Genomic DNA, 21,735 nt, shown 5'->3' with positions numbered 1-21,735 from the left:
ACACTCTCAGTATAATGTTGAATATAGCAGATCATGAATATGAGAATGATTTTTTACTTAAATTTTAAACCAATTATGATTGGCATGGACATTATTTTTAAATACAAGTTATGTGAAGAAAAGCAATTATCAAAGTTTTGTAAGACTGTGACACTTTTAATTTTAAGGACAGATTAAGGTAAATAGTTTCTTAATATATGAGATGATGACATATCTGTATATCTGGGAATCTACTCTAACTTCATGAAAACAAATGCTCGTGTTTACAGTACAACCATCAATGCATTAGAAAAATACAATGGAAGTATCAGATTTTATTCATGGGACAGATGTTATACAATTGTCCAGTATAAAAAGAAGGATATGATAAAGATTTAAGTTTGTTTTTCATGTATAAAAACATTCCTAATACTAATATGGAAGCCCTTTAAGATTTCCAGAAGAAATGTGAAAAGAATGTTAGAAACGAATGCTTCTAAATTAAAGCTGAGAATCTTATCTTTTTATTTTTTATTATTATTTTTTTTAATAATTTATTTATTTCAGAAGCCTAACAAAAGCATAAAATCTCCTGGAATTTGTTAAGTTGAAGAATTTGTAATATAATAATGGGACAGAGTAAAGAAAACAAAGGCAGTAGTAATACTATATACACACAAAAACATCTTATTAGCAGTGCTTCATTAGTCATGGGAATTGAAGAAAGCAAAGATGTTTTCTCACTTGCAGCAAAGCTGAAACTTGCATGTCTGTTTTCTACCAGGCTACTATCTGTTATATCACACTAGGTTCTCCTTAAGTATCCAGAGGAAAAGTAACATCCAGAAAATGTCAGTGGGAGAGAAAACCTTATTTCATATTTCATATCGTCCGCCTGGCCAGGACGATAGCGCCGATAAATTATTCTTTACAGAACTAAGAGAGGCCTCGAGATTAACTCCCCTCGTCCTTATGGGGGACTTCAACTTGCCGGACGTTAACTGGGAGTGCCACACGGCTGACACGAGCAAGTCCAGGAGGTTCATGAAGCACCTAGATGATAACTTCTTGGTGCAGGTGCTAACGGAGCCAACTAGGAAAGGTGCCCTCCTAGACCTGTTGCTAGAAAACAGAGAGGGTCTGGTGGGAGATGTGGTGATTGGTGGCCGCCTCGGTCATAGCGACCATGAAGTGGTTGAGTTCAAAATTTATGGTGACAGAAGGAAAAGTGCCACCAAAACCTCATCCCTAGATATGGGGAAAGCGGACTTCAGGCTGCTCAGGGAACTAGTCAGCAAGGTCCCCTGGGAAACTGCTCTTGAAGGCCTCGATGTCCACCAGTGCTGGTCATTCTTTAAGCGATGCCTCCTAGAAGCACAAGATCAGGCAATTCCTAAATATCGCAAGTCAGGCAGGCGGGGCAGGAGGCCGGCGTGGCTGACCAGGAACGTTCTAATGGAGATTAGGTGGAAACAGAGAGTGTTTCGCTACTGGAAGGAGGGCCAGGTGTCATGTAAAGAATACAGGGATGCTGTTCATGTTTGTAGGGAGAACGTTCGTGTGGCCAAAGCACACCTAGAGTTGAAGCTGGCTGTGTCTGTGAGAGAAAATAAAAAGGGTTTTTTTAGATATGTGAATGGAAAATGGAGAACTAAAGAATACATAGGGCCGCTCCTTGATAGGGAAGGTCTCCTCACAGACAATGACATAGGCAAAGCAGAGACGCTTAACGCCTTCTTTGCCTCTGTCTTCAATGCCGATGATGGGCTTCAGGACCCAGGGTGCCCTGAGCTGGAGGACCGGGACGGTGGGGATGACAAACTCCCAACCGGCCCGGAACGTGTGCGGGATTTGCTACTCCACCTGGATCCCTGCAAGTCCATGGGTCTGGATGGGATTCATCCCTGGGTGCTGAAAGAGCTGGCGGACGTCATCGCGGAACCTCTCTCAATTATTTTTCAACGATCCTGGGAATTTGGAGAGGTCCCGGTAGACTGGAAGCTGGCAAATGTTGTGCTGATTTTCAAGAAGGGTCAGAAAGAAGACCCTAGCAATTACAGGCCTGTCAGTCTCACGTCAGTGCCTGGTAAAATCATGGAGAAGTTGGTTCTTGAACTTATTGAGGCGCACCTGGGGGACAAAGCAGTCATTGGTCCCAGCCAGCATGGGTTTGTGAAGGGTAGGTCCTGCCTAACTAACCTGATTTCCTTTTATGATAAGATCACCCGTATGGTGGACCAAGGGAAACCAGCTGATGTGATTTTTTTGGACTTCAGCAAGGCCTTTGACACGGTTTCCCATAGGATCCTACTGGACAAAATGTCCACCATACAGCTAAATAAAAACATTATACGATGGGTGAGCAATGGGCTAACGGGCAGGGCCCAAAGGGTTATGGTAAATGGGGCTGTGTCAGCCTGGCGGGCGGTCACCAGTGGGGTCCCTCAAGGCTCCATTTTAAGGCCGGTACTTTTCAATATTTTTATAAACGATCTGGATGTAGGAATAGAATGTATTTTTAGCAAGTTTGCTGATGACACCAAACTTGGAGGAGTTGTGGATTCAAATGAGGGTGTAAAGGCCTTGCAGAGGGATCTGGATAGGTTGGAGAGCTGGGCGATTACCAACCGCATGAAGTTCAATAAGAGCAAGTGCCGGGTCCTGCACCTGGGACGGGGAAACCCTGGCTGCACGTACAGACTGGGCGACGAGACGCTGGAGAGCAGCCTAGAAGAGAGGGATCTGGGGGTCGTGGTAGACAGCAAGTTGAATATGAGCCAGCAGTGTGCCCTGGCAGCCAGGAGGGCCAATCGTGTCCTGGGGTGCATCAAGCACAGCATCGCTAGTAGGTCAAGGGAGGTGATTGTCCCGCTCTACTATGCGCTGGTGCGGCCTCACCTCGAGTACTGTGTGCAGTTCTGGGCACCACAGTATAAAAAGGACATGAAACTGTTGGAAAGTGTCCAGAGGAGGGCTACGAAGATGGTGAAAGGCCTGGAGGGGAAGACGTATGAAGAACGGCTGAGGTCACTGGGCCTGTTCAGCCTGGAGAAGAGGAGGCTGAGGGGAGACCTCATCACAGTCTACAACTTCCTCGTAAGGGGGTGTCGAGAGGCAGGAGACCTTTTCTCCATTAACACCAGTGACAGGACCCGCGGGAACGGGGTTAAGCTGAGGCAGGGGAAATTTAGGCTTGACGTCAGGAGGGGGTTCTTCACAGAGAGGGTGGTTGCACACTGGAACAGGCTCCCCAGGGAAGTGGTCACTGCACCGAGCCTGTCTGAATTTAAGAAGAGATTGGACTGTGCACTTAGTCACATGGTCTGAACTTTTGGGTAGACCTGTGCGGTGTCAAGAGTTGGACTTGATGATCCTTAAGGGTCCCTTCCAACTCAGGATATTCTATGATTCTATGATTCTATGATTCATTGCACCACATATGTGTAGTAGTATGAAGAAAATCCTCCTTACCTCCTCCAAAGAGAATGCCTTTGCATTCACCATACAGATGAAAGTATACTTTTTATGGGAGTAGTCCCTCTATTCAGCAATGTGTATCCTCCCTATTATCCTTCATAACTGCACCTTACTCAGGACACAGAATCTTACAAGGTCATGACAAAACTTTTCCTGTTACCAAAGACATTTCACCTGTCATCAAGATGGAGCCTTTTCTTGGGCTGAGCAAAGCAGCTATTACAAGCCCAAAGAAAACCTACTTTATTAGTTACAGCATTTATTATATCCAGTTAAAAATACTCCAAACTAATTAAAATTAGCAATGTGACTTTTACATAAATAATCATTAAATTAGCTTGTAATTTGAGTAATTATATGTATAGGATGTAACGGGAAGAAAGTTCTCAGGATTTAAGGAAAGGAAGGATAAGCACACTTTCTTCATGAATGTTCATGTGATTGTAATGCATGTATATAGTACAACATCTAGAAAAATCATTACTTTGACAATCCACCCAAATCGATTTTCTGTTGCAGCTGTACTTTGACTATTAGCAAAACAAACAAACAAACAAAAATAAACTTCTTTTTATAGGAGGTTTATAAAATCAACACATATTTAATGGAAAATATATCTATTTTAAAAGAAATATTTTTTTTTGTAATATTTGGGCTAGTTCATCACTTAACAAAGTGAAAAGTTATCCAAAAGGAGATTAGATTAGTTGTCCCTGTGCTTCTCAAATTAATATTGTTAATAGAACTTACCTTCTTCATATCTATACTGCACAGAAGACTGTCAGAAATTCTAAATATTCCTGTCACTAATTTCTAGCACTAGCAAGGTATATGTGTTGTAATGTCGATTATAAGCTCTTATAGAATAGAAACTTATAATAATTTTCTTCATAAACAAGGTTTTAAACAGCCAGACAAATGATTATATGGCAGTGCTGATGAAACTAGATCCTGTTGGTATTACATTGTAATTTTGCTATATTTTACTATGTTTATTTTATTGTATACAGATTGAGAAGGAAAAAAGCAATAATATATGCTAACTCATTTGCAATTTTCTTTGCTTCCAGATTACCTCATTGAGATGTATGATAATATTATCCACACTATGTCCAGAAGAGGTAAACTGCTGAGTAAGAAATCTCTTTCACAAATATTACCAAGATTATTGGTAGTATTACATTCTGAGAATGTGAAAGACAAATATTCTTACACTCAAAGGAATTAAAGGTCCAGATGATAACAAATATACTTTTCTTTAGTGAAGTTTATAGAAGCTATGCCCTAATTCTGTATTCAGAGAAAAATATGTTAAATTCCTTCTATAACTCACTTCTTTAAAGAAACATTTCAATACCCATAGCATTGCCTCTAATATCATATTGAGAAACCGTAATTGACACTCACTTGGTGAGGAGAGATAGGAGATAATTTCTTCCATTTTTTAATGTTTAATTTCCAACTTATTCTCCAAATATGGTTATCCCTAAGAATACATAACTTAAAAACAGTTTTGTTCTTGAAATAGAATAGTGTGTAGTTAACAAGAATATTTTGGACAGGGTTTTCTTATTGATATTTATCGGGAACAAACTGAGTACACTCAATTTCAAGATTAAGATATTTACTGAGGTGTTATGTCAGGAAATGAGCAATGACTGAAGATATGGAGATAAGATTTAAAATAGGAGAAAAGTACTACAAATAATTTAAATTTCACATCTCATTCATTTATTTATTTGAAGATTTCTACACTGTACTTTTAGAAAATGGACTAAAATGACAGTGTATCAGGACCCGATTCCTGTACAAAAGTTAATACACATTCTTACTAGAAATTGTTGATATGAGTATAAGATTTGTGAGTATGATGACTTCAATGCATATTAATTTTCAAAAACACAGATATGAAAGGCAAGCAAAGAATAACCTAACATACCCAGATAATATTTTTGGATTGATTATAGTTGTTTTTGATAGGATTTATTCTGAGAGCAATAGATACAAAGCAAAGAAACAAAGAAAAAAGTATTTTTATGTGAATTTACATTACATTCTCACAACAAGGTTTTACAACACCTCACTTGATTTATGTTCCAGAGCACTGTTAAATTCCAAGAAAAAATCTTTTTAAATATAACTATTTATTCAATAGAACATTACACCTCACCACTATACCTCCATCATGAATGTTCATCAAACTAGATTTTAACTTTTTTCATTTTCATTTGACTGTTTGCTAAATTAAAGGCTTACAGTGTCTGATTATAGCTGTCATAAAACTCACAGTTCCCTGAAAGAGTATTTCATGAAGAAGTTATGTGTAATGGTAAGATACTGGATACTATACTGGGTAATATATTTTTGTACAAAAATAAATACATTTCAGGTAAAAAAAATGCAATTATCAATACATTAATAAGGAATAATGAATACCTCATATGACTAGCTCTGTAAAATTTAAAAAACAAGCAAACAAGAAAAGAAATGAAAATAGACAAAGTGTGAAATGCTCATGAAGAAAACAAGAATTCAGGTGGTAGATTACTAGAGCATATTCTATTGCTATTAGGTAGCTGCATTGATCAAATTAATTTTAAAGATGAGATAAATGATTTGAATGAGTGATATTAGCACTTTACCTGCTGATAATCTCTAACTGAAGCTTCCATCCTGATTCTATTGTCATAAAGTTCCGTGAGGTCTTCTTTACTGTTTAAGTAGCAGTTCTGAGAAATTTGATATTCTTGAGCTAACCACAGATTTTCTTTAATGACTTGCTCCAGAGTGGCCTGAAGAGAAAATTAATTGATTATACTCACAGCAAAATGCCTTTCTAAAAAATAAGATTATAGGTCTTGACTCATTCACTTATGAGTATCTCCAAAATATAAATGGCAAGATTATGATCTCAGTAAAACCAATGGAAAAACTCCAAATGTATTTAAAGTGGTTGAGATTTTGATGAATATGTTTTTACCAAAATCAGTGTTATTAATAAATAATTTGTTCAGAAAATCATGATGTAAATAATTACAGTAGAAACTACCAGACATAATACGTCTTCTACCTTACTACAGAAGCCCACTTTTGCAAAGAAATTATCTTGTCTTAATAGCCAGGGATTCCACCAAATTCTTCACCTACGTTGTACTGTTCATATCTCTCCTTTTCCAAGTTATTTGAAAAAAAGTCAATGCAATAGTCATGTATTTTCTTAACGATTTTAATGTTTCCTGATCACTATTTGATTAACTTGATTTTAAAGACTAATTAAATTATCAGCTCTCATGGTTTGCCCCCAGGTGAAGTTGAAGTTGTTTGCAACGTATGCTTCTGTAATCAGAAACATTTCCACTGCTTTTAAATCTGACTTTGACTGAATTTCCTGTGGTTATAATGCATGACCTTTCAACAGTTACACAATTGTATATAAGTTACAAGTGCATAATCTGATTTAATTTAATTTTAAAATGATTTCTGACAAGAACATCTGCTGTAATTGTTATTTTTTTCCCCACCAAAATGCACATTAGGGGAGGGAAGCCCACCTAGACTTTTAACCATAGAGTTAGTTGAATGTTGAAATTTCAGCCTTTTGATATTTAGAATTTCTTCTAACTTCATAAATATAAAACAGAATGGCTGATTATAAAATATTTCTTGAAATATGTTTCAAATTTTAACCTCTTTACTGAAAGGGTTGTTAGGCATTGGAACAGGCTGCCCAGGGAAGTGGTGGAGTCACCATCCCTGGAAGTCTTCAAAAGACGTTTAGATGTAGAGCTTAGGGATATGGTTTAGTGGGGACTGCTAGCGTTAGGTCAGAGGTTGGACTCGATGATCTTGAGGTCTCTTCCAACCTAGAAATTCTGTGATTCTGTGATTCTGTGAAATGTATAACTTGAAAGTACCTTTTTATAACATGGTGGGTAGTGATTACAATACCACCCAGTAGGAGAAAGATGCATGAAAAACATCATTGGGCAAGCCTAAATCTTATTAAGTTTGCATAAGTTGTTGCCTGTAATGCAAAAGATATAACTAAAAGTTTCTCAAGTTAGAAGAGTGTGTTACTACTCAAGTTTATACAACTGGACTATTTGTCATCCTAGGTGCTGTGGGTACTCTTGCTGAAAAACAGAGCTAGTGGAGCAGCTAGAGCAGTTGGAGGATCTAGTTCAGTATGGACGTCACCATAAGGTGCTACCTGCAAGGAAGCTGTCTATCCATCAGGAGTGATGGACTTGACAATCCCAAACTGTCAGTGAGATGTTACTGCAGGAGGTGGGGAGCAACCACCTGACTTAGTAATTGCTTTACCAAAATCCAAAGAAAGGAATTGTAAATAATTTTAGTTGCATTTTTGATAGAGGAGTCTGGTAATATTCCAGAGTTTATTCTGCCTACCTCCCTGATTCTCTTCGTCCCTTTGACAGAATATCGTGTAAGTCAAAACATGTATGTCTAAGGCAGAAAATAAATAAATAAATAAATAAATAAAAAGTTTAAAAAAAAAAGTGTTTTGAGCATAATTGTGTTTAGATTTATTTTTCTAGATCACTGGTTGAAGGTCCAAGACACTCTTTGTATTTGAATCCTACAAGAGCCAGACCCTGTTCCTTCTAGTAAAGCTCTGTTTGGTAGGGTAAAAGCGTATGCTTATCTGATACAACGGTGAAGCAAACGATGTTTTAATCATACATTATAGCTACAATTTGGCCCAGAACCCTGGGAGGCTAAGGACTTGTGATAAAATTTAAACCTTGCTTTAGTATCTTCTCTGGCTTTAACAAAATTGTAGTGAAATAGTGGACTAATAAAGTGTCAGTTCTGGGGTCATGGTGCATAATGTTGAAGAAGCTTTATGTTTTTTGAGTCTGTTCCCAAGAGTGTTATTTGGTGTCTCGCCTTTAAAAGACAAAACTATCCAAGGGAAATAGCAGCATGCCTGAATAGGTTCCTAGCCATCCTGTGGAGCAACTTTGAATTTGGGAAGCTCCCAAGACAGTTAGCATATTAACAATAATTTTACTTCTTTTTCCTACGCAATGTCCTAATCAAGATATATCCTCTTTTTATCTGTATTTATACATAATTTCTGAAAACTTTGGCTAGAAATTTGCCATGGTTATGCAACCAAATCTGAAAATTCTTCATGTACAGAACTGTTACTCTATACATCACTAAATTACTAAAATGTTATTCATCTTTCAGAAATCTCAGAATAATAAAGGGATAATAAAGAATAATAAAATTTATTATATAATAAATTATATAATAAATATAATAATATTACTCTTTGGATAGAGGTAAAACCTATTTTTCAGACTGATACTTTCATGAACATGAAACGTTCATAAAATGACTGATGTTAATATGCGGACATTCAATATTTGAAAACAAGTGTTTTCATCATTAACAGTATTTTCAAAGTAAGCAATATGGGAAAGTAAAAGAGAAACTTACTTTTGGAAGATTAACATCAATATAGCAATTTTCACCAATATATATACCTGAGTACAAAACTAGTAAAGTCCTACTGTTATTTTTTGTATAATTTAAAATGACATTTTGACAAATAATTACATACAAAAGAAAACTAAATATCACTTTATGGATTTCTTAAGACTTAGTGGCTATGTTTGTATGCCCAGTTAAACTAGTTGTCCTGTCCCCCAAAAAAGTGTTTCATTGCATAGCCTCTATCAGCTGTGAAAGTTAAGGTGAAATTATTCTTTTTCTCTAATTTACTCTTCTGGAAGCAGCACTGAGGATGAGAAGGCAAAGAGTATACATCCTTTGAATACCTGAGAGTCACTTGCTGACATTTCTACAAAGGATTTTACAGAATGTAGACAAGAAAAAAAAAAAAAAAAAAAAAAGAAGAAGTTTTAGGACTTTTAGGACAACAGGGATATGAATCTCAAAACCAACAGTAAGATATTTAAGTATCTTACATTAATTATCCTGACATTTGGTATACACCTCTGCCACTCAAACTGCTGAATTTGCAGACTTGCTAACTTATAAAAAACACAGATAAAGATTCATGTGTTTGTTCTTTTCCTCTTCAGCAAAACTTGAAATCAAAGACTTCTTGTATGTCAGGTTTGTCTACAGGTATGTTTGAGTTCTTCAGACATTCTGGAACAGATGTCTGAAATATGGAAAACAGTTCTTTTTCACTTCTATATTCAAATGAATTTACTTTCTTCAGTGAGAATAAATGTAAAATTCTGAGGAATTTCTTGAAGTCTTACATGAAATAAAACTTGAGTGTTAAAGTAGATAAATCAAATGAAACCAGAAAATACCATAGTATAAACAAATGAAAGAAGATATTTCTTTGCACTATGTGTAGCTAAGGTGTGTGGAATATCCACTGATGATTATAAAACCAAGTAAGTAAATAAATAAATAAATGAGACAAAAAAAAAGGAAGGAAGGAAGGAAGGAAGGAAGGAAGGAAGGAAGGAAGGAAGGAAGGAAGGAAGGAAGGAAGGAAGGAAGGAAGGAAGGAAGGAAGGAAGGAAGGAAGGAAGGAAGGAAGGAAGGAAGGAAGGAAGGAAGGAAGGAAGGAAAGAGAGAAAGAGAAAGCAAGAAAGCTAACTAGCTGGGGGGTTATTCAGGAGAAATTTTACAAAATGCTTGCTTACTATAGTCAACAGGGGTGGAATACTGGCCTAGAGAAAATGTCTACCTGATTCAGCACTTTTATTTTTTTTTTTTCTCTATGTTCTCGTACTCAACACAAGATTAGTCTGCCTTTCTGGAACAGCAAGAAGCTGGAACACTTTTTTTGTGTGTCTGCTGAACACATTTGAAGTAGAGTTCCTGTCTGTCATAATACTAATTCATAGTGAGACAATAAAATATGTGGAAGAAGAAAATAAATAAGTGTTAAAAAAATAGTAAAAACATCAAAGTGCTTCCCAAGAACTTTCAAAAAAGTATTAGTACAATGACAGTTCAACTAGGCAATAGGAAAGCAAATGCAATGCCATGTAACGCAATGATAAATTATCCGTCCAGGATCTCAGGACATACAGAATTTTTTGCAATAACTAAACTTTAGTCCATTTAAGCTCCAAATAGAGATCACCACTAACCTATTCTAACTGAGAGAGAAAAAAAAAGAACAAGAGTGAATGTTAGAGACAAGCAAAGTATACTGCTACTATGAGAAAATGCATTTCATGTTAGTCTTCCATCCTTTTATGTAAACTAGTACTAATCACTTTGTGTTGCAAGTGATCTAAGAATTATCTTACTATTCCATTTTGTGTGGCAAAAGTCTGTAAAGAATTGTAGAGACAAACCTTAGGATCAATGATTTTGTCCACATAATGATATACCAATAAAAAAGATATAAATCCCTGTAGTTTACAAAGTCAAACATCATTTTGAATGGTCACTCTGACAGCAGTGTTTTATTTGAAAGATAAGAACAATTGATTTTGACAATCATGCATCAGCACAATAAACTAATTATTAAGGGATCTATATTAGTTGCTTATACTACTTAAATTTGATGTTGTGAAGAATGAAATTGGTTTCTCCAAGCAGGACTGTTTCTATTGCAGGCATGAAGTATCTTTATTGTAGAACAACCCAGAATATGAACTGTAAAAATAAATTGCTTATCTTAAAATTACTGTGTTCACCCCTCCAACTCCAAAAGGCTTCTCCAGTGGAGTCAGTTATATATTTCCTGAAGCATCTATTAGGTATATCATACATATGTTCCTTCCCAGGACATAATGAGCATGGCATTTCCAAATACTGCACAGCCAGCATAATACAGCTGACAAGTCTCCCAGCTATGGGAAAGGAAGATATTGTAAACCAAGCAAGAGGTGGGATTTTTTTCCCCCCTGTCTGATGATATATTGTTACAATAACAGTAGTTAGGAAGTTATGTGGGTTCTACAAGTCACAGAAACTACAACAGAAGCTAAACAGAAGCTAACTGAGTAATAATTTCTGCTGCATTCACCATACTTGGGATTTTCTGTTGATTCTGTCACCAGCATTTGAAGACTGGTAATTTATGCACCAAGGGTCTTGCAGCTACTCAACTAATCTCCAGTACTGCAAACCTTTTAAGGTACACTGTGCAAACAGATGAGCCCTTCTTGAACAAGCTCTAGCATCAGTTAAGGTATGTACATTGTTGATATTACATACTGGTCTAACACAGATTTTGGTGGTCTCTAAGCTGAAACAGGTCTTCCACTGTATCTGCTACCAAAAAGCAAAAACAAGAGAAAAATAACAACAAAAAGAACCTTAATGCACATAGCTTAGAGTTACTGAAACTAAATCTTTTGAAATAAAGCATGTTTTTACATCCATAGCATGAAGCTGTGCTTTATAATATTTGTTTGGTGACTTTGAAAATGCACCCTGAAGTATACATATTGAGAAGTGAGATCGTATTTTTGAACAATGTGTTAGAGACCATTTAGAACAAATTAATTACTCTTTAAAAAAGAGTATGGTGTAATTTTTTTTCCTGATTTTTCTAACTTGCAAACTAAAGTAACAATAGCTACAAGTGTCTTTCATTGATAACACAGCAGTTCAAATGGCAGTTCCGACAGTTTTGAAAGAAAAAAGTTTAGTTCTTATGACTTAAGTGGAGACTTAATATGGGGAATAATGCATTAAATCCTTGAGGGGAAAAAATATGTGAATGGCAGGCTACTTATATTACAAATAATGAATTCTGCTAAAATAAAAAGTTAAAAATGTATGCTACTAAAGTAACAACATTACCAAAACAGTATCAGTGAATATAAGTACACACCTGTCTGCTTTACCATTACAAGTATTTCAAAACAAATAGCATATAACAAGCTTTGGTTCACATTTCTTCATGGCAGCCAAAATCAAAAAGTATTTTTGTTTCTTTTTCATATAGAGTCTTTTCTATGTATGGAATATTCTGAAATTCCACAGTTATCTTTAGCACATGAACCTAACTGCATTTACACTAAAAAAAAAGGTGTGGTTGTAGAATATGCTACAAATGCTATAAAATAATTTAATGTTAATGCACCATCTATGATTCTATACATGCATAAAATCTGAAGAAAAAGATATGTAAAAATTGAAGTACTGGAAATATTTATGGTGTATAGACATAAATCTCAGATCAATGCACTAGAAAAGCAGTCATTTTCATTCCTTCCCTCCTCCACTCCCCCTTTTCTTTTTTCTGTTCAAGTGCCAAAAGGAAAACATTTTCTTTTGTCTTCAGTAGTCATGAATTCTGCCCTATGGTCTTTCTGAAATCTCAGTTCAGACTCAAATGTTTCAATAATGATTCAACAGAATTGAAGAATTATTGGCTTAAATGTTCTCCCCATATCTGTACAGATAAGCTAAGTTTATTTAGTTTATGATACTTCTTCTGTGAGATTTCAGCTGGGATGGGGGAGATTGGTCCCTATAGTCAGGGCCAGTCTGGAGCCATGGTTAAAAATGGAGGTCTCTTCTTGCACTGATTTGAGATTGAGACATGGAGAAATCAAAAAAATTAACAGTCGAAAGGCTCACATGGTAGAGATCAACTGCAAGGCCAGGAAACAGTCCAAACTACAAGGTGCATAGTAACATTGTTTTTACATACGTGAAAGAAAAAAATAGGTATCTAGTTAGGCTATTTCGCACAAGGGTGTCTTTCTCCAAATTGCATATAGTCTACATTATCATGACCTGCTACAGTTGACAGAACTTTGTGGACTCAAGGTGTTATTAAAACACCATATGAAAGAACCCTAAATGGCTCTGGCTAAACTGCATGGTTTTAAAATTCTTATTTTTACAGCAGGATTTGAACAAAACTTACAATTGATTATGCCTTCTTAGTCCTATTTTTATCTGCAATCAGGAAGCCCTGATTACAGGGAAGAAACTTTTGCAATGTTATTGTGGTTAAGAGACAAAAATATTTTTGCTACCAAGGATGGGAGAGTTTTGTCTAGGGCTACTTCAATTTTTTGATCAGTCATGATCACAAAGGTTCAGAAGGAGAAAAAAAAACTTCAAGATCTTCAGAAAGCAACTGGATATTTTCTGTTTTCACATTGCAAAACTAGAATTTGTCAGTGCTTACACGTTAAACATGTATATATAAACATGTATAATCATGTATAGGCAAATTCAAGGGACATGCAGGAGCTGAAGAGTTCCTAAATCTTTAGTCAATATGAGATCAATATATGGGAAATTCTCTTCAATGACTCCTGAAAAAAAAAAATAAATCAAAAAAAAATAAAAATAAATGTGTTCAGTGTGTTCAGAAGGACACTGAAGAATTGGTAGCTTTTAAGAAGATAAAGACAATGAACTGATGAAGATACATCTTCATGACAACTTGTGCTAGGATTTTGTTAGGGCTCAGTACTGATTTGCTGGTGCCAACTTGATATGTCACTTAAGCAAGTCACAGTCCTTTCCTTTCTTGATATCGTGGAAAGAGATTGGTATCAAAGCACTGAACTGGAAGTACTGACATGATGACTTCAGGTACTATGGGTCAGTGACTCCAGCACTGGTGTCAAGAATATAACTTCAGAAGGCACAGGAACAAATTAGTGAGTCCACAGAAGTGGAAAAAAAAAAAAAAAAAAAAAAAAAAAAAAAGCATTAAAGCAAGCAGAACACAAGTGAAAGTTCAAAGACAAAAAAAATAAAAAATAAAAAATTGAATAAATAGCACTGCTGTTGCAGAAAATGTGAGTGACAACAGACTATAAAGCAAAAATGAAGAGCAAACACATTTTGTATTTGATGCTAACTGTGAAAAAGTGTTACCCTAAGAGGTTTTATTACAAGTTAATTGGAAACAATTGTTATGGTATATAATGCCAGTAAATCTGGTATTGATTGAAGAGGATCTAATTCGATCCATTGGTTGCGAATGCTAATGGAAGAAAACATCAATCATTCAAAGACCAGAAAAGATAAAAAAGCAAATTCATTAGAGAGCTATATAGTTAGCAAAATATTCTATATCCTATATAGTTAGCAAAATATTTCTACATCGAAACAAAAACAAACATTTTAAAATATACACTTTTACTTTAAAACTAACACTTGTGTTTTATTGAGAATGATGTGGAAACAAGAAATATAAAAATACTCCTTTGAAGGGTATTATGTAGTCTAAGACTTTAACACTGAACTTAGGTTTCTGGTTGCAGATTTTTTCCATACATAAAGTTTTTATTTTAAGAAAAGTAAAAGCTACATGTTTAAGTAAGTCGATCTATTAATATGAGGGAATTTAAGTTGATGTAAGTATAAAAAAGATTTTGAAATTACATAGAATTAAGAACTTCTCCAATCCTACTTCTTCCTTTACACCTTAAGTTTACATGTTTTATCTAAAAAGAAAAAAAAATAATAATAATTTATGATTTCATTATTGGTTTCTGCATAAGATAGTTTTTTGACTGTTAAACACAAACTTATTTGCCTATTATTGCATCATTAACTTTTCTTCTATATCATCACAGTTTGATCGTATATACCTGTCAATATTTGTAGAGCATATTAGGAAAGAGAACTTCTCTTTCACTGCTATTCTGGAAAAAATGGGACTGCATGGGAATGTCCATTAATTTATTTCATTATGACCACTTAAACATTTATAAAGGTTCTCCATTTTGTTATATATTTAGGGATGGACAATTCTGCATCACTAGGGGAAAAGGCTAATTACTCACAGGAAGGTCATTAGATACACACTTTCTTTTTGTCATTACAAAGACTAAGATTTTTTTATTAATGGCACTATGCAGAGAACATGAAACAAAAAATAATAAACCTACTTATTCAGATACTAATGCAAAACCAAATCTTCTTTCAATTGTACATATGAAAAAATAAAGTGAGAAAGGTATCAAAAAGTAAACAATAATACTGAATAGAATATGTTACTTACACATATCTCACATACAACTATATTATGTCTCTGAAGTGACAGAAAGTTGCAAACCAAGAGATCCATAGGATAATTATGCCATTTTTTGGTAAAATTCACTGGAAATTTAATTTCGTTGTTGTTGTTGCTTCAATAAACTAAATGTGCAAAATGTACTGGATTTTACAGCTTAATGTATTTTATTTTGGCAAACACTGTAACCAACTACAGACATATTAGCATTTAGTTCTGGCTTTTCATCCATGTACAGTTGTCCATGTACATCCATGTACAGATCCTCTACAGTTAGAGGGATCACTATTCTGATTTTACAACCATAAGTTTTTGCAATTCTTTTGAAAATTAATACCCCTGACTCACTTTTGATGGCAATCAACATTGATATTTTACTCTAAAGAAATATTCTAAATGCAATTTTTTAGATTTTGCCTAATCTGCTACATACTTTGTTTCACTGACAAGCCATTTGGCTTCAGTGAACTTTGTCATAGCTGTAATGAACATGACTGACACCCAGTGGCCTTCTTGGCTGAGACTTTTTTTTAACTACTACTGTTTTTGTCATGGCCATTTTAACATCCATGAACCTATTAGAGAGTCCAGAGGAGGGCCATGAGGATGATCAGAGGGCTGGAGCACCTCTCCTATGAAGGCAAGCTGAAAGAGCCAAGGTTGTTCAGCCTAGAGAAAGAAAGCTCCAGTGAGACTTTATGGTGGCCTAAATGTAGAGACCTCATGTAGGACCTAAATGGATCCTACAGGAAACATGGGGAAGGACTCTTCGTCAGGGAGTGTAATGATAGGACAAAGAGCAATGGTTTTAAACTAAAAAAGGGTAGATTTAGATTAGATATTAGGAAGAAATTCTTGACTATGAGGGTGGTAAGAACCTGGAACAGGTTGTACAGAGAAGCTGTGGATCACATCCCTGGAAGTGTCCTAGACCAGGTTGGATGGGGCTCTGGGCAGCCTGGTCTAGTGGCAGGTGTCTTGGCCCATGGCATGGGGGTTGGAACTATGTGATCTTTAAGAGCCAACTCGAACCATTCTATGATCCATATTAAAAGTACAGTTTCTGGATTTCTATTTATGAAATTCCTATTGGACTTCCCATATAGATATATGGTTTGATCCTAATCATTGTTTCTCATCTAATTCTGAAATCCAGTAACTGATGATGAAGAAGTGTTGACCTTGATTATTTTTCCTTTGATTATTTTTATAGGCAATACTGAGATAATTAAGAAGATTAATTTCAAATCTGCTTTTTGAAATATTTATCTGCTTACTGAAATATTTATACTGAATAATCATCCTGAAAAGATTTTATTTTTCATTTTTTTCCAATGAAGAAAACACTACTTTCACTTCAAGAGTGAGCAGAAAAGAATTCTGATCTCCTTATCTGACCTTTTCCAGATTTTTATGTAACAAAGAATGCATCTCCACTTATGCCTACTCTAATTAGAATAACATTTCTAAAATTTCAAAAAGAGTAGTCTAGAAATTTTTCACTGAACAAAACAAAATATTTAATGAAAAAATTAACACAATCTATTTTTTTTTTAATGGACACTTTTCAAAGTAATTAGTTTTTTAATCAACATTGTCACCTTCCTCAGTAAAAACTTCAGAAGTACCCTGTACTTTTTAATTATTATTATTATTAAAGAAGTCAGATTTTAAACATAGAATATAACTGTAATGTAATAGAATACCAAAACTTCAGTGATTCAGTTAGAACAGTTCTGCAGTCTAGATAAAAGAGATCAATAAGAACACAGTTCAGCTCTGTATCAATGCAATATTGTGGTTGTCAGTACAATTATACTTGTGGCTCAGGTTCTCTCTATCTATTAAAATCTTGCTGACTGAAAACTTGAGATACCACCTTATTCTCATTACCCTGCACTACAGAGAGTCCTTGGCAGAAGTTCATTGTTTATGAAACCCTTTATCCCCCTGAGACTAGTTTTCCTTTCCTCCTTACGGTGAAATCTGAGATCTGTCTTTTCATGGAGACCTTTACTGTCTAAAACCTACAGATGGGCCCAACCTATAAATAACAGAAATTAGGCAGTACACACAGATAATCACATAAAGGCAGTAACAAACGTAGCGTGCCTTTAGACAGGCCTATGTTTTATTTAATGAACACATTTATCTAAGAAACAAGACACAAGATGGCTAGGAATCCAAAAGAGTAGAATCAAACAGGTTCTGAGTGAAGTTGCTGTAGGCTGGAGATCCTGCCTGCCTTTAAGGCCAGTGTGAAGGGGTTAACTTATAGAAACAAACCAAGGATACAAAAAAAGGAGCACAATGCAAAGAAAGACCAATGCCCTAAAACATAGTTGCACACACATACTGCCAACCATATAGTGCAATGCTAACAAAAGCTGTTGAGGATTTCCCCACTTGATAACATCAGATTTAAGGTAGAACATAGTCAAGCTTCAAGACAAGAAATCTTCCAAACACTTACGTTGTTTGGAAGTATTGGCTAGTACATGTAAGTACATCATTGGCTAGTACATGTAAGGATGATATTTATTGAAAAAAAAATGATACAAGAAATTCCAGCGCCAGAGAACTACTACTACTACCAAGAAGATTTTAACAATTTCTGCTGGATGTTCACTGTTTAGTATATGTCGCCATTTAAATGAAGCCTCAGAGAAGCCAAACTTCAAATGGTATCATAAAATCTAATGCAGTAATTCTGTAAAATGAAAATATAATAATAGTTTATGTAAATTGCAATATTTTATACAAACTTTTTACATGAGAATGTTTAAGAATTAATAGTGAGCCTTCTTTATTAAACACTCATTTTAAAAATATGGCAACTTTTGGAAAATAAATACACACATAATAGTAAAAGTAAATTCAATGCAACTTTTCAGATCAGAATAACATATTATATTATTTATATATTATAAACATTCAAGGACAACTGTGGCAAATATTTTAAATTGAATATAGGTATTTTCCCTCATTAGAATTTCACAAAATCCTGCCAACTCAATAGATGTGTGAAAACTGACATTTTGAGTATAACAGAGGAAACATGGGTATTGTATGTTCTAAGCTGAACAGTCTGTTTTTATTCATGTACTTATTTTCATAAATAACAGTTCAGGAAGTATTTATATAATGAAAAATATTTGATATTACTCCTATAAACAATAAATATAATAATTTTATTTATATATTTACAATGTATAATATGAAGTATTTATATAATATATAGCTTGTCCTAGCTAATTATCTTTTGCCTAGTTAGAAGGAATAAGGATATAATATCAATGCCAAAATATATTTTCTGATACCCAAGTCTCTGCTTTTCACAGTTGTTTTGTTTTCTAGCACTTCTCATTCATTTCAGAACTGTCATTTTCCATAATAATGGTACAGTAGTTGTACTTGTTCTATATAACGACAGTAACACAGTCTACTTGGCTCATTCTTGTAGTTTTGAATGTAGTTAACACAATGGAGATCACAGGCATGGCCACTGAAAAAGAAACTATATACTTTTATTTTGGATAAGCCATAATCGTGTTTTATGAATATCAACCTAAAAGCATAGACCAGTATGTTCTATAAGTAATCTCAGAATCAAAGCTACCAGGCTAAAACAAGGGAAGCTATCAGCAAGTAAAGCTTTTTGAGAAATACCCTCCAAATGTACTTTTACCTTTGTGTATGTATGGATGTGCAGTCCCTTATGGCTAAAGATTTCTCTGTCAACATCGTGACAGAATGGTCATCACGCAAATAAACAAAGCAAAGGGAGCTACACACAATGTCATTTCCTCCTCATCTACCAAATACTAATCCCCCACTCCAAAAAAAAAAAAAAAGATTGATCAGGATAGGAAAAGAGGGATAAGAGGGATATAAGGATGAGAATAATTTCAGTGTAGCATTTTTTTCTCTCTTTGAGTGATTCTTGTATTTGTAATATGAATGCTCCAAGCAGTAAGTCCCCATATCCACAATCATTGAAGAAGCAGTAGCTGAGTTCTTGAAGCAAACAGAATCACTCTATCACATGCTGCATTAGCTTTGAGTCTTCCTCAGTATTACTGCAGTGGTTGATGAGAATATAGATAAAGCTTCAGAAGACATTAAGAATAGAATCGTTTTTCAGCAAAGCACTGTTACAGCTTCAGCTCTGATGAGTGCACTCCAGTGACAGCAAAAGGCTGCATTTGGGTTTCACGAGACATATTTTGTATTCAGCATATACATTAATGCAGAGCTGGCCATCTCCACATCAACAATTAATGTGAACCATTTTGTACAGCACTTTAAGAGTTTAGTGTTCCTACTACAAAAAGAATTCTCTAAATGTCAAAGTGGAAAACATTCTTAGCTCTACAGGTCTACCTATGGAAAAGCAAATACAACTGAAAGTCAGGAACCACCACAAGATAACGTGTAGGACAGAAAGACCCTATTTATAAGACTGTCACCAAAAGAGAGAAGAACTGAAGAGTGATACAGGTCTGAATTTTTCATTCATTCATTCTTATAAGGGACATGTTACATATGGTTCTACCTCAGGAAGGGCTAAACTGCTGATTTTGGAAACATTGATTATTTTATGTATTGAGGGAAAAGATTTTACTGAAGCATTTTCTAGTACTATAATAAAAATGGGAATAGGCATTCACACTGTATCGAACTATGAATGCCTTTATCTGAAGGTTCAAGCTCAAGATAGACACATTAGTCTCAATTTCTCTAGATATCAAAATATAAAGTTTTCCTACACCCCTCAATCAGGATAGCTGAGACGATCTCTGTCTTACAGAGGATCAGGATGACAACAAGACCTGCTTCTTTGTCCTATTTACAAATCCAATAATTTTTATCAGTGTGCTGATCCATCTGGTTGTTCCTCTTGTACATAAGGTGCTCATGTTCTCCCCTCTGGACAGAAGGCTGATTATCAAAAAATACCAAATTGTCCAATACTAGAGCACAGTTATTTCAAATTCTGGTTTTAATGGTGAACTTTCAAAACGTTATGGTTGAAACAGGATACAGTAGTACCACATAATACCACTAAGGATTTCAACATTTGGTAACCATAAGTGAGGACATCAGGCAACAAAAATGTGAGAGAAAAGGAATCTGATGCTAGATCCTTTTAAAATATATTAGTACTAACTCATGTTTGTTACCAAGTCTGTACTTGCAATGGACAGCCTTCTGGGCCAAAGAGTGATTTTCCTCAAGCCATGCAGCAACTTGAATGACCATTCCCTTGAGGACAAGTTTTGTCATTCTGACTACTTTCCTTTGTGAATGTCAGATTTAAAAGAACAACAGATCAGGTACCTGCCTGCTGTGTGATTCTCATCTAAATCCTTAACAACAGGTGTAAGTTGTTTAAAAGTATCTGATCTTTATAAATTACAAGAAAGCAAATTGCTATTTTCAGAAAGTCAGGTGTGTGTCCCAATGTATGTAAACACAACACTAGTAAACACTTGCGTTTATAGCAAGGAATTCAGTGGGTATTGTTGAAGTAAACAGAAGACTTATAAGCAAAGTGATATCATAGAAAAAACTCTGGCAATCAGAGATTGTAGTACTCTTTCATTGCCTGTACTATTGCAACAGAAATGGCAACAAGCCACTCCATCCTACACTCCTGTGAAAGCATGAAAAGTGAGGGCATGAAATTAAAATTTTGGCTTCTGTCATCAGAGAACACTGTATTTTTTTATATTCTGAACTGTTACAATCTCTCACACTAATATCTGAAATACAGTGTATTTGGTGACATACTTAAAATAATAAGACAGCACAGATTGTAAAAACAGCCAAAGAAAGATGCTAAAAAATCTAAAGGATGAACTAAATTTTTTATTACTAGTGTCTGCAGACAGCACTTTTAGACACATGGGTTACCATGTGTTTATCATTTCTACAATATGCTATAAGTATGCAAATGCATAAGAAAAATGTGTCGTAGTTGATATTCACATCATATCAAAACAATGATAAGACAAAAAAAAAAAAAAAAAGTATAACCTATTTGTTCATTGTTTTCAGTACAACTGAAACAGGAGCTGTTTAATGACTTATTCTTCACATGCCATTCAAAGCCTACTAATTTATTCTGGTGCTGTCTGCATTACCTAATGAAGATGATACACTCAGCTTCTCTATCTTCAAGTTCTTTCCTGCTGCTATCTAATATTTTAATTTAAGCATTGAAAATACTCCCATTGTTTTTGTTCTACAAATCAGTGCATTTCAGTTCATTTTATATATATCAATTTCAGGGAAAGGACAGCAGATAT

The sequence above is a fragment of the Aythya marila genome (genome assembly GCF_965140915.1).
Source record: "Aythya marila genome assembly, chromosome: 2".
NCBI lineage: Eukaryota > Metazoa > Chordata > Aves > Anseriformes > Anatidae > Aythya > Aythya marila.
Note: the sequence above shows the minus strand (reverse complement) of the source record.